The sequence below is a fragment of the Sus scrofa genome, chromosome 8 (assembly GCF_054392235.1).
Source record: "Sus scrofa isolate SSC_HxYL_T2T_F1_AM1 chromosome 8, Sscrofa_HxYL_maternal_Yorkshire_Landrace_v2.0, whole genome shotgun sequence".
Taxonomy (NCBI): domain Eukaryota; kingdom Metazoa; phylum Chordata; class Mammalia; order Artiodactyla; family Suidae; genus Sus; species Sus scrofa.
The window spans coordinates 134,990,116-135,004,163 of NC_139390.1; the positions used below are offsets into that span (position 1 = coordinate 134,990,116).

General features: G+C 34.1%; 1 protein-coding gene across 18 annotated transcripts in view; it reads right to left on the reverse strand.

Moving 5' to 3' along the window:
• Nucleotides 1-14,048, reverse strand: part of CCSER1 (coiled-coil serine rich protein 1) — a 1,212,324-nt gene that overhangs the window by 797,578 nt on the left and 400,698 nt on the right. The window lies entirely within an intron of this gene.

The window sequence follows — 14,048 nt, forward strand, 5'->3', positions numbered from 1 at the left end:
TTAAGATTCAAAGATAATCACTGTTTTAGAATGTGATTTTTTTTCCTCCTCAACTAGAACTTCATTTTTAAATGGTAACAACGTGTTTACACTTCTTTAACTCTTTTGAAAATGTTGAAAATCAAAAGAAATCACTGAAAGAGAAATTTCAAATAGAGATTTTCTGAAAATTAAAAATTAACTGGAAAGAAAATATCAAGAAGCCCAAACTTAGGATTGTTTTATTTTGGTAATTATTTTATTTTGGTAATTATTATTTTAAATTACTAAATCAATCAATGACCACTTTATGGATAAAGAAAGACAAGTATGCATAGGACTTTATGTTAAAATAGTGGAATAAATGTAGGATGCATAATTCCATATACAACTAGCATGCTTACCAAATAATCACTAATTTTTTTTTTTTTTTTTTTTTTTTTTTTTTTTTTTTTTTGCCTTTCTGCCTTCTTAGGGCTGTACCTGCAGCATATGGAGGTTTCCAGGCTAGGGGTTGAATCATAGATGTAGCTGCCAGCCTACACCAGAGGCACAGCAATACGGGATCCAAGCCACGTCTGCAACCTACGCCACAGCTAATGGCGCCAGATCCTTAACCCACTGACCAAGGTGAGGGATCAAACCTGCGTCCTCATGGAGGCTAACTGGGTTTGTTAACCTCTGAGCCATGACATGAACCCCTAAATTTTTAGCATAGTAATGTGTGGCTAAACAATATTTATTTTGTTCTACTTGATAATCAACAATTAAAGCAATGCATTTTGAAAATAATTGAGCATGCTTATATTAAGGGTGTATGTAAAGAAAAGGTATTAAGATGAATTATTTTCCAAATGCGCCTATGAGGCAGATAGAAAAATATTATGAAAAGAGGAACCTACAAGAAGTTCCCGTCGTGGTGCAGGGGAAATGAATCAGACTAAGAACAATGAGGTTGTGGGTTTGATCTCTGGCCTTGCTCAGTGGTTTAAGGATCCAGAGTTGCCCTGAGATGGGGTGTAGGTCACAGACGCGGCTTGGATCCCGAGTTGCTGTGACTGTGGCGTAGGCCAGTGGCTACAGCTCTTATTGGACCCCTAGCCTGGGAACCTCCATAGGCTGCAAGTGTGACCCTAAAAAGACAAAAAGACAAAAAAAAAGAGAGACACCTACAAAATGATCATTTTTCATGTTTGTCTAAATTTATTTCCATTCATTAAAACCAAGGGTTATATACAATAATGATAATATTATAACATAGCTCAGGATATTTATGAAACAATAGTTTAGGACTTATGCTCACTTTCAGTAGACTTTGTGTATATTATTTCCTGAATTATTTGATAAGATCACTTGGCAACCTAAATAGAGAAAAACCAAAGCTTGCCTTGGACCCTGACACGAAGGTCAAAGATGCAAAGAAGAAAAAATATGTTCTTGGTTAATTTTATCCAACTCTGATTATTCACAAATAGTATATTTTAATTTATAAAGAGTTGAATAGTTAATACAGAAAATGTTTTTGGATCACACATTTACTTGTCTTCATGTGTCTACTCACCGATCACAACTGTCCTCGGAGGTGGACAATAAGATACTAATTACTATCTCAAATTTACATTTTGATGAAATAATAAATAAACAGCTATAGATAACATGTTTTGGGGATTGACCATGGGCCAGGTACAGTGTTAACCACTCTATGTGTGTTAATTTATTCAAACCTTGAAGAAAACCAAGAGGTGGGTATAACGAGTATCTTCATTTTACATATGAGGAAAACATGCCCAAATAAGTAACTTTTCTCAAAGTTAAATAGCTATTACAAAGTAGATCTGAGATGAACCAACAGAAGCACATAAGCAAGATAAGATTTTTTGCTTTACTAACCACATAATGTGCATATATGTATATGTGTGTGTGTGTGTGTGTGTGTGTGTGTGTGTGTAATAAGTGAATCTGAAGTAGTCCTATAAGGTCTTCACATACATAAACCATTTAATACTCGTACAATTCTTTGAGGTTTTATAATCTCCATTTCACAGTTGAGGGATTTGAGTCTCAAAGTGGTTAAGTTACACGTTGATGGCAAAACAGCAAAAACGGGACAGAGCTGAGATGTGAATGCAAACCATACACTTGAGCTTTAAATCACAAGATTTTGCATCTCATGTAAAAAATAAGCAAGCAAGTGAACAAAAACAAACACTGAAAAAGCAAAACATACCTACAATAACACAATGAATTATTTATATTTTCACTCTTAAAATATATTTTCTCTGATATGATGGACTCATTTTAATTACACAGAACTTGTAGTAAACTACACAATCATTCTCAAAAGTTTTTATTTTATTTTAGTGGCTTCTATGCTAAGTCCTCTAAGACCAATAAGAAGAAAATGTAAAAAAATTAGAATTCATAGTATGTGTAACAGAGTTTTAGTTATAAATGAGTTTTCAAAGATTTATCAGGTTTAAGTAGTGAATTAGCCTGGTGTCTGGCACATATTAGGCTGATGCAATAAATAATTCTATAATTGAAATTGAATAAATGAATACAATGATGAGTGAATGAACAAAACATAATTCTTGGTAATGATCTATGAATACCACTCTCATTTGTACACAGACATTTTTCTGAAAAGGTGAACTGTTATGTATCACAGGGCTGCACCCACTGTTCCAAATTTCCAAGCACTCTCACAGTAAAATAATTAAACTAACAGTTTTATAATTCCATTTAATTAGATTGCTGTTTCTTTGAATCTGTTTGTCCAATCATGTATCTAAACATCAACACACACTGAAAAAGCCTTCAGAAACTGCACCACTGTGAAGTTCTATGACAAATTCAGGAAATTACTGAGGTTCTAAGGATTAAGATTTAATAATTACACATCTAAGGATCACTGCCATTGCAGATAGTTAAAAACAGTCTATGTGCAAAAATGTATATAGAAGATAAAAGAGCCATTTGTTTTATACTTTAAAAGTTTGGGTCGATCCTTAATTCCAGCAAGAGAGAATACTGGCTTTATTTCACAATTATGAAAAGCATTTACACTGAGCACAGCAGAGCAAGATGGTGGATGTTGCAAAAGGATTCCATCATTGAACTCAAGAGGTCACCAAGATTATTAACTGCTTTGTAATTGATACCTAAAAATAACAATATTCTTTCCCATATGAAAACAAATCCATTTATCTTTAAATATTTTTTTCTAGATGAAAAATAGTGGACTATAATACCACAGTAATCAAAACCATTCCTTTTTTTTTTTTACCCCCCCTGGCATACGGAAGCTCCTGGGCCAAGGATCGAATCCCTAACACAGCAGTGACTCAATTGCTGCAGTGACAGTGCTGGATCTTTAACTGATGGCACTACAAGAGAAATTCCTGAAAACCATTCTGAATTAGGTTGAGGCAGTTAGTTGAAATGGGCTATTAAACAGCTGCTATTCAGCGACACTGGCCTGTAGAGCCAGCTTGTTCTATATTTATGGCACTTATATTTCTGAGTGATTGGTACCTGGGGTTTACAACTGTTAATTATTTTGAATATCAATGTTTTCCAGAATAGTGTCGCTGGCAAATTCACCTAAAAAATATAACCCTGTAATTGATGAGAAAAGAAGGGAATTCTCTAACATGGAGTGAGAGTTTCCTCTAGCAAGACACCCATAACAAGGCCAGGAGGGTAGAGCCAGGTTCAGGCGCTCTCCTGTTCCTGCATTAGCAGGGCCCATGAGATAATAAAATTTATGCACTTTGGGATATATAGTTCTCTGTCTGCCAACACTATGAATTACTACTGTTTCAGAAAACTGAAAAAATATGCTTTAGATCAAAAAAGACAGTCCCTTAACTCCACACACACGCCCGCGCGCGCACTCACACACGCACACACAAAGGGTAAGATATTGAGGCCTGATACAGTGATGCATTAATCATCCTAACTACTGCAAACAAAAACAAAGACATCGTATTCTCCCCTGAGCACATCCATATCCACTTTACCCTCTCTGTGCCAACACTAGGAATCTTTGGTAGAATTGCTGAGTAATATTTACACCTGCCTTGTTGCTTATAAATGCCAACCAAGTCTTTATAATTGAAAATGCAGTAAAATTTAGAGAAAGTCAAATTGAGACTTATGGGCCTTTTTCAGTTTGTAAGTTTTAAATAATAAAGCTTTTGAGTAAAATTAGGAAAACTCATCAATGTTACATTAAATATATTCTTGAAAGTTTCAACTTGAGAAACATGAGAGTTTCAACTGGTATTTAAAACATTTGGCTTTTGCAGTCACATAGTGAATTGGCTCTGTACTTCAGTCACTGAGATCTTTTGTGTGAAAGTGATTTTTTACTGAGCTAATCTAAAAGTTCTACAGCAATTCTATTTTTAGTATGACAGACAAGTTTAATGGGAAAATATACATCTTGACATAAACTACAGCGTGATTAAAGAATGTTCCTCATCAGGAAGATAAAATAAAAATAGTTTCTTGATTTTGTTCTCATCTTGGTTATAACTAGCACAAACAATTTGATAGTGAGAAATTTTCTTCCCACCCACATGTATTCTTCAGATCACTGAAAACTTCCCATTGGCCCAAATGACCAACAAAAATACAAGATGGTGTCAGTTGCAAAAGATTGATGGTCTTACCTGTGATAGGTGCTACTCCTTATTTAGTGTACTGACATAAATATCTATTGTCATAAGGGATCTCAATGATACATACTTTACAAAGTGGCTATGATTTCTAAACTGGATTTCCAAGGAATGAATAGTAAAATCATCTCTATTTCTCCAGCATAATAAACAGGCATATGCATACAACTGCCTTCCAAGCTTCACTAAATAGATTTACAGAAATGATACTATATTTTTTAAAATACTTACTTTGGGAAACTTACTGTAATTTAAATTTCATTTTAAAAAGGGCCAGGTTATTTATGGTAAATTCAATCATAATTTTTAATAAATCTAAGACAAGCGAAAAGGGAGAAATCTATATTAATGAACTGGCATCTCTAAACCTAATAAAAACTGTTTAAGGAACTAACTACAAAAAGGCTTTGTTGATGAATAAACTATGTATTTTTCTCATGTTTTCTTTCAAAATATATTGCTTAACTGAAAGTGTCACCTTAGAAAAATAGTTGTATCTAAAATTGCTTTATAATTGGATATTTAGCTGTATTTCTGGAAGGGATGAAACCAGCATCCATCCTTTACAGTTGTATAGTGGTTATAAGAACTTGTTAATGTTTTATATTTAGATATAAATTTACACCTGAGAAGGATTTCACTGCTAGCTGAATGGGTAGAAGAAAGGCAAGATATGGAGAAAGGCAAGACAAAATCCAAATATCTTAATACAACCAACAAAGTTCTCCATAATTTGGCAACTGTTTGCCTCACCATACCTCATCTCATAACTACTACCTCTTGCTTTTTGCATTCTGATTACGCTGTCCTTCATTCAGGCCTTGAATTGTTCCAAACTCTTCCATCTTGCACCTGGAATTTTGCATATGTTCTATTTTCATGAAAAAGTGTTGCTTTGCCTACCTTCAGATCTCACCTTAAAATATATCACATCTTCAAGGAAATCTCCTTTGAATCTGGTATCCCACCCTTCAAAAACACAGATTCCTCTTTTCTATGCTATGCCTTCCTTTGTAGCACTAAACATAGATGCAGTTAAAATAATTAATTCCATGAGACCTCTGGGAACACACTGGACTAAGCTGTCCTACACTCTACTTCTTTTTCTAAATACAGTGGATAAATTACAACTACTTTTATTTTTAACATATTATAGTGTGGGAGGGAAAGAAAGAAAAATTCCCAGGTACCAAGGAACAAAATTATAACATCAGTAATTACACAAGTTGCCACTGTGATGGTTTCAGGGTGTTGAACTTGGTTGCAGTCCATAAAAACAGAAGCTACAAGTTTTATACCTAAATAGATATAGGAAAGTATCAGCCAGTGACAAGCCTCATAGTACTGGGAGAAATGTGAATCCCAAACTTCAAAAAAGCCTCAAAAAATCAATCTGATCTACTCATAAATTACTTGCCTGCTAGAATAACTCTTTTTTTTTTTTCTCTAAAGGAAGACAATAAAATAAAGACTCTCAGAAATATGTCATCCACAATGTCTGGCAAATATTCAAATGAGTAGGCATGCAGAGAAGCAGAAAAACAACCCGTAGACACTATGAATGACCCATGTATTGGAATTAGCAGACAAGAACTTTAAGCAGCTTTGATAAATATGTTCGAAATCTGAAAAGAAAAAATGGGCATAATGACGAGATAGTTACTCTCATCGGAGAAATGAAAACTATAAGAACAAAAACAAAATGGAAACTCTAGAACCAGTTGATGAGATTTCTGAGTAGAAAAAATTATTACAGCAGACATTGTTTGCCGCCTGTCCCCTACTCATTCACACCTCTTCTAGTGTCTTTAAAATAAAAGCAGACGCAAAAACAAACAATTCCTATTTGTTCAAATGCTGGCTTTCCTACGGCTCCAAGAAATGACAGAAAATCTGGTAGGAGTCTTGAAGGCAGTATTTCCTTTCTGGCAAAAAGCGACACAGGAAAGAGATAACCACCATTTCTTTGGATGTTGTTTTAACTTGATACTGACTTGATATACTGCTCCGAACTACTGGTGTACTCTGCAGAAAAGGAAGAAACTCAGCTATAGGAAAACCAAAGAGCAACAAAACTGAAGAGACCTGCCTCCATAAAATGTTACTATTCCTCTGAATTAACACTGGAGACTCCTATCTCTAGATTTCTTGTTAGACAAGATAACATAGTTTTGACTGTTTAATGAACTTTTTTTTGGCTGCACTCATGGCATTTGGAAGTTTCTGGACCAGGGAGCAAACACTTGCCACAACAGTGAACCAAGCTGCAGTGACCTGAGCCACTGCAGTGACAAAGCCAGATCCTTAACCTACTAGCGCTACAAGGGGTTTCCTGTTTAATGAACTTTTGAGTTAGGTTTTCTCTTACTTGAAGCCGAAAGCACTCTAATTAGTATCATGACTACAGAATATATTCCAATAAAGACATTAAACTTAGAAATAACAGTAGGATAACAATTAATTGTGTAAATATAGACTGTATTTGAGGCTAGCCTGTTCAAAGGAAATAAAAATTGTGTTTCTTTTTCTTGCCCATTACTGTATCCACCAAACCTTGCGCAAATGTATGAAATATGCATATCAAAACAAAAATCAAAATTAGTCCTAGAAAAAGCAGAGTGTTCCTCGAGTGTCCTAGAGTGCTTTAAATAACATTTACATTTTATATAGTAGGAACACAAACCTAAATTAATTTTCTAAGTGTCACACAGCTAGAAAAGGTAAAGAATTCTGGTCTCCTGACTTCTAGGCCAGTGCTCTTTTCTCCACATTGTATCATCTTTTAATAGACTTAAAATTTAAAATATACTTGCATTTATCTATGCTGTTTTCACTGAAGCTGGAATAGTGAGATAATTAGGTTACAATCTTAGCAAATACGATTAAATAGTAAGGACTCCTCCTCCTCCCTAGAAAAGTTAGAATATCCTTCTCCAAAATTTTCAGCAAAGTAGATATTCTATGAGTGCAAACCTGCTCATACAAATTTTGAGAGTATTTGTTTCGCCTTCGAAGGAAAAGCCAGTTGACTGTCTTCATTTAGCAACTTTCCTCTGCACCATTAATGCCATGCACACTTCTCCCTGCCATTCTCTACTTCGTTGTCACGTGTGATTTAAGATCTGGCTTAAAGATCATTTCATGATGAAAAATAATTAGAATTCGTGAATGTTAAGATGAAAGTACAATAAAGCTCAGCAGAGAGTGACTCAAATTATTAAAAAGTCTCATGTGTGTGGATATACACCAAAATCTGTTGGTGCACATGTATACATTTTTGACTTTGCAATTACTCATTTAATTGTAGATTGTAAGTTTTAATTATGCTATGATTGAATAGTATAATTGGGTTTTTTTTTTTCCCCAGATCACTCAGGCTGTCAGAAAATTGAGGGCACAGAATTACCAAAAACATTTTATACAGATGGAGATAAAAGTTTTATTTATTGTCCCCTGATATTATAGAAGTGATTCAATTTAAAAATCTCATATGCTGGCTGGTCTTCCTTTGTTTAACAGATTATCAAGCAAATATATATTTTTTTTAATTTAAATTTCTCTTCTCTAGTCCTCCAGGCAATTCATCATATAAACATCATCAGTTCTCTGATGTGTTTGCACACTCCTATATTCAACATTTTCCTTATACATTTCTCTATTTTAGAGGTCAGGAAAATTTTCCCACCTTCTCATCCACCACTCCATGAAAGTGATTTTACTGGGAAAATACTGAATTACACAGGAAAATGAATTAAAGTTGAATAAAATGTGACCTTTGTGGAATAATTTTCTCACTATGATACCAAAGAGCTTTCTAAAATTGTTCAATTCCCCTATAATAAATTGTTATTAAATTTATCTTCAAATGCATTTATAGAGATAAAAATCATCTAAAAATGGTAAGAGTTTTACTATATTGTTTTATTTTAGTTAATGTCTATATATATGTCCATATATATACTATGTATATACTTTAGATAGTTGGCATTTCTGCAGCTATATATATATATTTTTTTTTATAGTTACCTATTAGGTGTACTTTCATATTATAATTAATTTGAAGTATTTTTAGTGAAGGAAACACCCAGGAGAATTAATTATTTTTAAAAGCAAATATAATTTTTTTTTTTTCGTCTTTTTGTCTTTTTGCTATTTCTTGGGCCACTCCCCCGGCATATGGAGGTTCCCAGGCTAGGAGTCAAATCAGAGCTGTAGCCACCGGCCTACGCCACAGCCACAGCAACGTGGGATCCAAGCTGCGTCTGCAACCTACACCACAGCTCAGGGCAATGCCAGATCGTCAACCCACTGAGCAAGGGCAGGGACCGAACCCGCAACCTCATGGTTCCTAGTCGGATTCGTTAACCACTGCGCCATGACGGGAACTCCCAAATATAAAATTTTTAAAGACACAAACTCAATATCTAATATGACTTGCATTTTCTCTTTTTTATATACAAATTTCTTTGATATAATAAGCGTTTCATATTTGTAGGGTAATAGAATCAATATGATGAGAATCATCATTTTTGGAGATGTAAACTGTGTTTTTGAAAATAATTTTTTCCCCACTGCTACTTGTTACCTGCCTTCTTCTCTTCACTACCAGGACAATACCTCACAAAAGTACCAAGGTCTTGTTTTAGATCTGCATTACAAAGGAAACTTGATTAATCTTTTAGAACCAAACTGCCACCATAAAACCCATCCTATTTTATTATCATATAATATATTTAGTACTTCATGTTATTGTTTGAAGAACTTACATGCAAAACTCTCCATTTATGACCATTTAAGGAATGCACATATGGGTTTTTAAATACAATTTACAAAAATTATTAAAAACATATTATTATATACTTGCAATAATTTGCATTATATCAAAAACTTCTTAAAAAAATACATGGAAGTCTTTAATTTGCTCCTAGGTATCTAAGTAACCTTTACAAAGTGTTTTACAAATAATAGCAGCTAGAGCAAATTAAAATAAAAATTCTGATATAATATATGCCACAGAAAATGTGATGAAAGGTATACAACCTACAGTTAATTAAATAGTTTTAAAGGTCTTTTCAAAGATTTTCACGTTTTTTTTTTTTTTTAAATATTCAGGATCTGGCAATCTAAGTGTAACCAGTGTTAGCCATGAAAGAACAGTCTAGGAAGTAGCAGTGTTTCAAACAGAAAATCAATTCTTGCTCTGTAACTTGACATAAAGACAATACCTAAAATTATTGGCATAATGCATAAGGCGAGGAAACTGTAAAACTTCCAATATGTTTGAAAACAAAAAGAGCTGGAGATTATTACTTTCAGTTAATCTTTAGAGCTGTAATATTTTAACAATTTGCAAAAGATGAGTAAAACTTACATCAAACTTATCAACCAAATTCCCCAGATTCAATTTTTGAGGTGAATAATAAGCTATTGTTTATATTCAGTTTCAACCGGAAAAACAAGATTTTCCTTATTACACAAAATCAAAGATTTCCATATATCTTAAAGATATTACATATCTTATTAGATATATATAAAGATACTATATATATCTTAAAGATTTCCAAATATCATAAAGATATTTCCAAGTATCTTGACAAACACACACACAGACACATCATCTAGCTTACTTTGAAATATAACAAGTCAGGGGCTGTATCTCCAGCCCACTGTGTCATATTCTTGTCTTGCTAGCAAACTAAACATGTATTGTGATAGCAGAGTGGGTCAGACATATCATGCTCACCGGCCATAACTGTCCCCACCATACATGTGAGTTTCCATACAAGTGGCCAGTGTACACTCATCCTTTAAGTCTGAATTAGTGTAGCCTCTCTCCCAGGAAATCCTTTCCCATCCTTCCAGCAACCTCAGGCTGCACCAATTGCTTCTTCCTTTTTGTCCATTTATACTAAAGAAGGTGAGACGCTCTTTCAGTGATCTCTATATTTCCAAGTTTCTGTGAAATACATTAATATATGGCAATTTCACACACACTAAACACATGCACTGAAAATTCTGCCTTGTTAATCCTAAATAACAGGTTTACATGGCACAATTTCCCACAGAGCAGTTCTCAGATTTTTTGTACCAAGGCAAAACCATTCAAGGGGGTAAGTTCATTAGGGGTAGGTAGAGAAAGAAGAGAATGACATCAAGCAGAATTAACCAACAAGAGTGACAGTAATAATAATAATAAAAACAACAACAATAATAATAGAAACTAGTTTGGAATAAGAATATAGATATCAAGTACCACTGTCCCTCAGAATCCACAGGAGATTGGTTTTAGGACACAGGGTGGATATTAAAACCCCTGTATGCTCAACATGCTTAAGTTCCACAGTAAACCCTCCAAATCCACGGGTTCCACATCCCAGGATTCAGTCAACCCTGGTTCATGTATTGTTTGCAAACCCAAGTTGAGTGAATCCACAGATGTGAAACCCACAAGTATGCAGTCATTGTAAAAAAAAATGTATGTATAATAGATAAACAAAGTTCAAACCCTTGGTATTCAAGGGCCAACTGTAGTTGCACAAGAAAAAACTGTAATAAAATTTTTCATGGCTTCTGGGTTTAAACCTAGGTCCTCCTGATAAGTGAGAAGATCTAGACTTAGCAAGAGGTGATTCTTGCTCTTGGGGAGAATTATTTAATGTAACATAAAGGTATAGTGTAAGTACAAATGTTTGTGTGAGGAAAACCTCATTTTTAATAATATACAAAACAATGTATAGTATCACACTTATCTTGAAGACCATTCCTACTAAATGAAAAGTAAATATTTAGGTTCTAGTCAATAAGCAGTCCCAAAGCCCTAATTCTAGAAAGTAAGTAGCTTTCAGAATCATGAATATGAAAGAGTTACAACTTTGTGCCTGGAGTAAGATTAAGAAAAATTAGAAAGTACCTGAGGATTAATTAACCGGTGATCAATAAGTAAGTATTGTTTTCTTCAATAACCATTTGTAACTATATTATAGTCATGACTATTTTATAACTATATTATACGGTATAATATAATTATATCATCTTTTAAGATATCAAATGGCCAATTATGATGTTTTATACTGTGATTAATACATTGTGAACATATTTCAGTTAAGAGATCATTGAGCTATCTTTCAGTTTGGATTACAAGGCCATAGTCCAAGTTTTTGATGGTCAGTTCAAATTGCAGCTGCAGTACCCAGTAAATATCCCTGCAAACCCAGTCCTATGATAGATTCCCCCTGTGTGATATAAAACAAAAGTATGGATTCTGGGACTAAAAATATAATTGCTTTTCATGTTTAATAAGACATTAATGATGAAATATGTTTAAAAAAGTTTAAGTCTAAGGAGCTCAGGCTTAGTATGAGCATAATAAACGGAAAAATCCTAGCAAAGAATCCTGCTATGTTTAAGACTGTATTTCCTACACATTTATTCAGTTGTTCACTCTTTCTATAAGTACTTTTTGAGCACTTGTAAAATCTATTAATGTCCTGAGAAATTAGAACTAGGAAATATAGTAAACAGTTTCCTAGGAAGCTGTTTGGATGGTTTACTACAAAATTGTCTCAAAGAAGGTGCTGAATTTATTCTAAATTTCTATGTTAATGCTATAATAATAAACACAATTGTTTGTTATTCTCAACATGTAAAGCCATCAAATGGTGCTAATTCTAAAAGTGTAATATCTTTGTAAATAGTAATAAACTTAGCCATGAAGAGAGACGATAAAAAAGTGTCAATCTTTTTTTCTCTCTGAAACAGAGAACCACTGGACTTATAAATAACAGGCCAGATTATTTGTGTAAAGGAGGAGCATGTAACACGGTTTACACATAATTATACATCATAGAACTGTCAAGGTATAATATCTGTTGCAAGAAACAAACAAAAAATCCTTGAGGCCACTAAGCGCATCTGAGGCTAGACCTTGAAAGGAGTGACATGAAGACAGAGTGTCATAGCTGAACTGATTTAAGCGATTCAGTTTAAAGTAGCTGAGCTACTTTCCATTATTCATCAGTATAGCACAAACATAGACAAATACTACAATCATACATATATAAACATGATATGTGGCTATAAATCACAAGGTTAGATAAGTCAGAAGCTGCAAAATGTTTTAGGTTTCGGTTGATGAATCTTTTCCCAACGCCTGTCTGGAAGACACAGGCGCTTAGATGGCTGGACTCTATCTTTGTCTTCAGTATTTTCCTCTTTGAATGTTATCTCCGTTTCTTTCTTTCTATGCTGAAGTGTTCTTGACATTTAAAACCAGATAACAGTGGGCGCTGGTGGCACAGGATGGTTTCTCTTTTACACAAGAAGCAGATACACAGATCGGTATCGATGTTCAATTGTCTTTGAAACAGAGATGAGAATGAAAAAGAAAATTCCCAGCCCTTTTCTTTAGGCAACCAAAGAAGAGCCGATAAAAGAAAACCTCCATTTTGCTCTTTCCTCTCCAGAGACAACTACCCATTTAAGGAAGGAAACAGGAAATAAAAAAAAAAAATTCCTCAGAAAGAAATCAAGTTACAGTATTCCCAAAAGGACTGTATTAAGTTATTTTATATCTAATTTTTGATGCTTGGAAAAAAAAATTTTCTTTAATGATCATTCTCGTCTCCTAAATTATGTCACATTTTAAGATATTTTAAGTTAATTATAATATTTATAATCTACAGAGGAGGACTCTAAGGTGCAGAGACTGAACAGGATGCAAATAGCAAAGCTGAGCTTTAAAAGCAATGATTTTGGCTCCAGAAATTGTGTCCTAACCCCTCTGCTCCCTCCAGAGACAGCTCCTTGGCAAAAATTCAATGACCTCAAAAGCCAGACTCTAAGGTCATAAATACATACTGATTGGAAAATATAAGCTAATCTTACCTCAGAGTAATTCCTATGATTATTTTTATTCATCTAAACCTTTTTTTTTTTTTTTTTGTCTTTTTGTCTTTTTTAGGGCCACACCCAGGCTAGGGGTTGGGTTGGAGCTGTAGCTGCTGGCCTATACCACAGCCACAACAAGGCTGGATCCTTGACCCACTGAGCAAGGCCAGGGATCAAACCCGCAACCACATGGTTCCTAGTCAGATTTGTTTCTGCTGCACTACGACGGGAACTCCTAAAACATTTTTTAAAATCTTATTCTTCAATAGTCATAATAGAGTAGGGTATTAGCTATAATAGTTTATATTGGGAAGTTTATTGGAAAATATTTTTTTTAAGTTTCCTAGAATCACTGAAGTGAACAATTGGAGTTTTTTTTTTTTTTTTTTTTTTTTTTTGTCTTTTTTTTGTTGTTGTTGTTGCTATTTCTTGGGCCGCTCCTGCGGCATATGGAGATTCCCAGGCTAGGGGTTGAATCGGAGCTGTAGCCACCGGCCCACG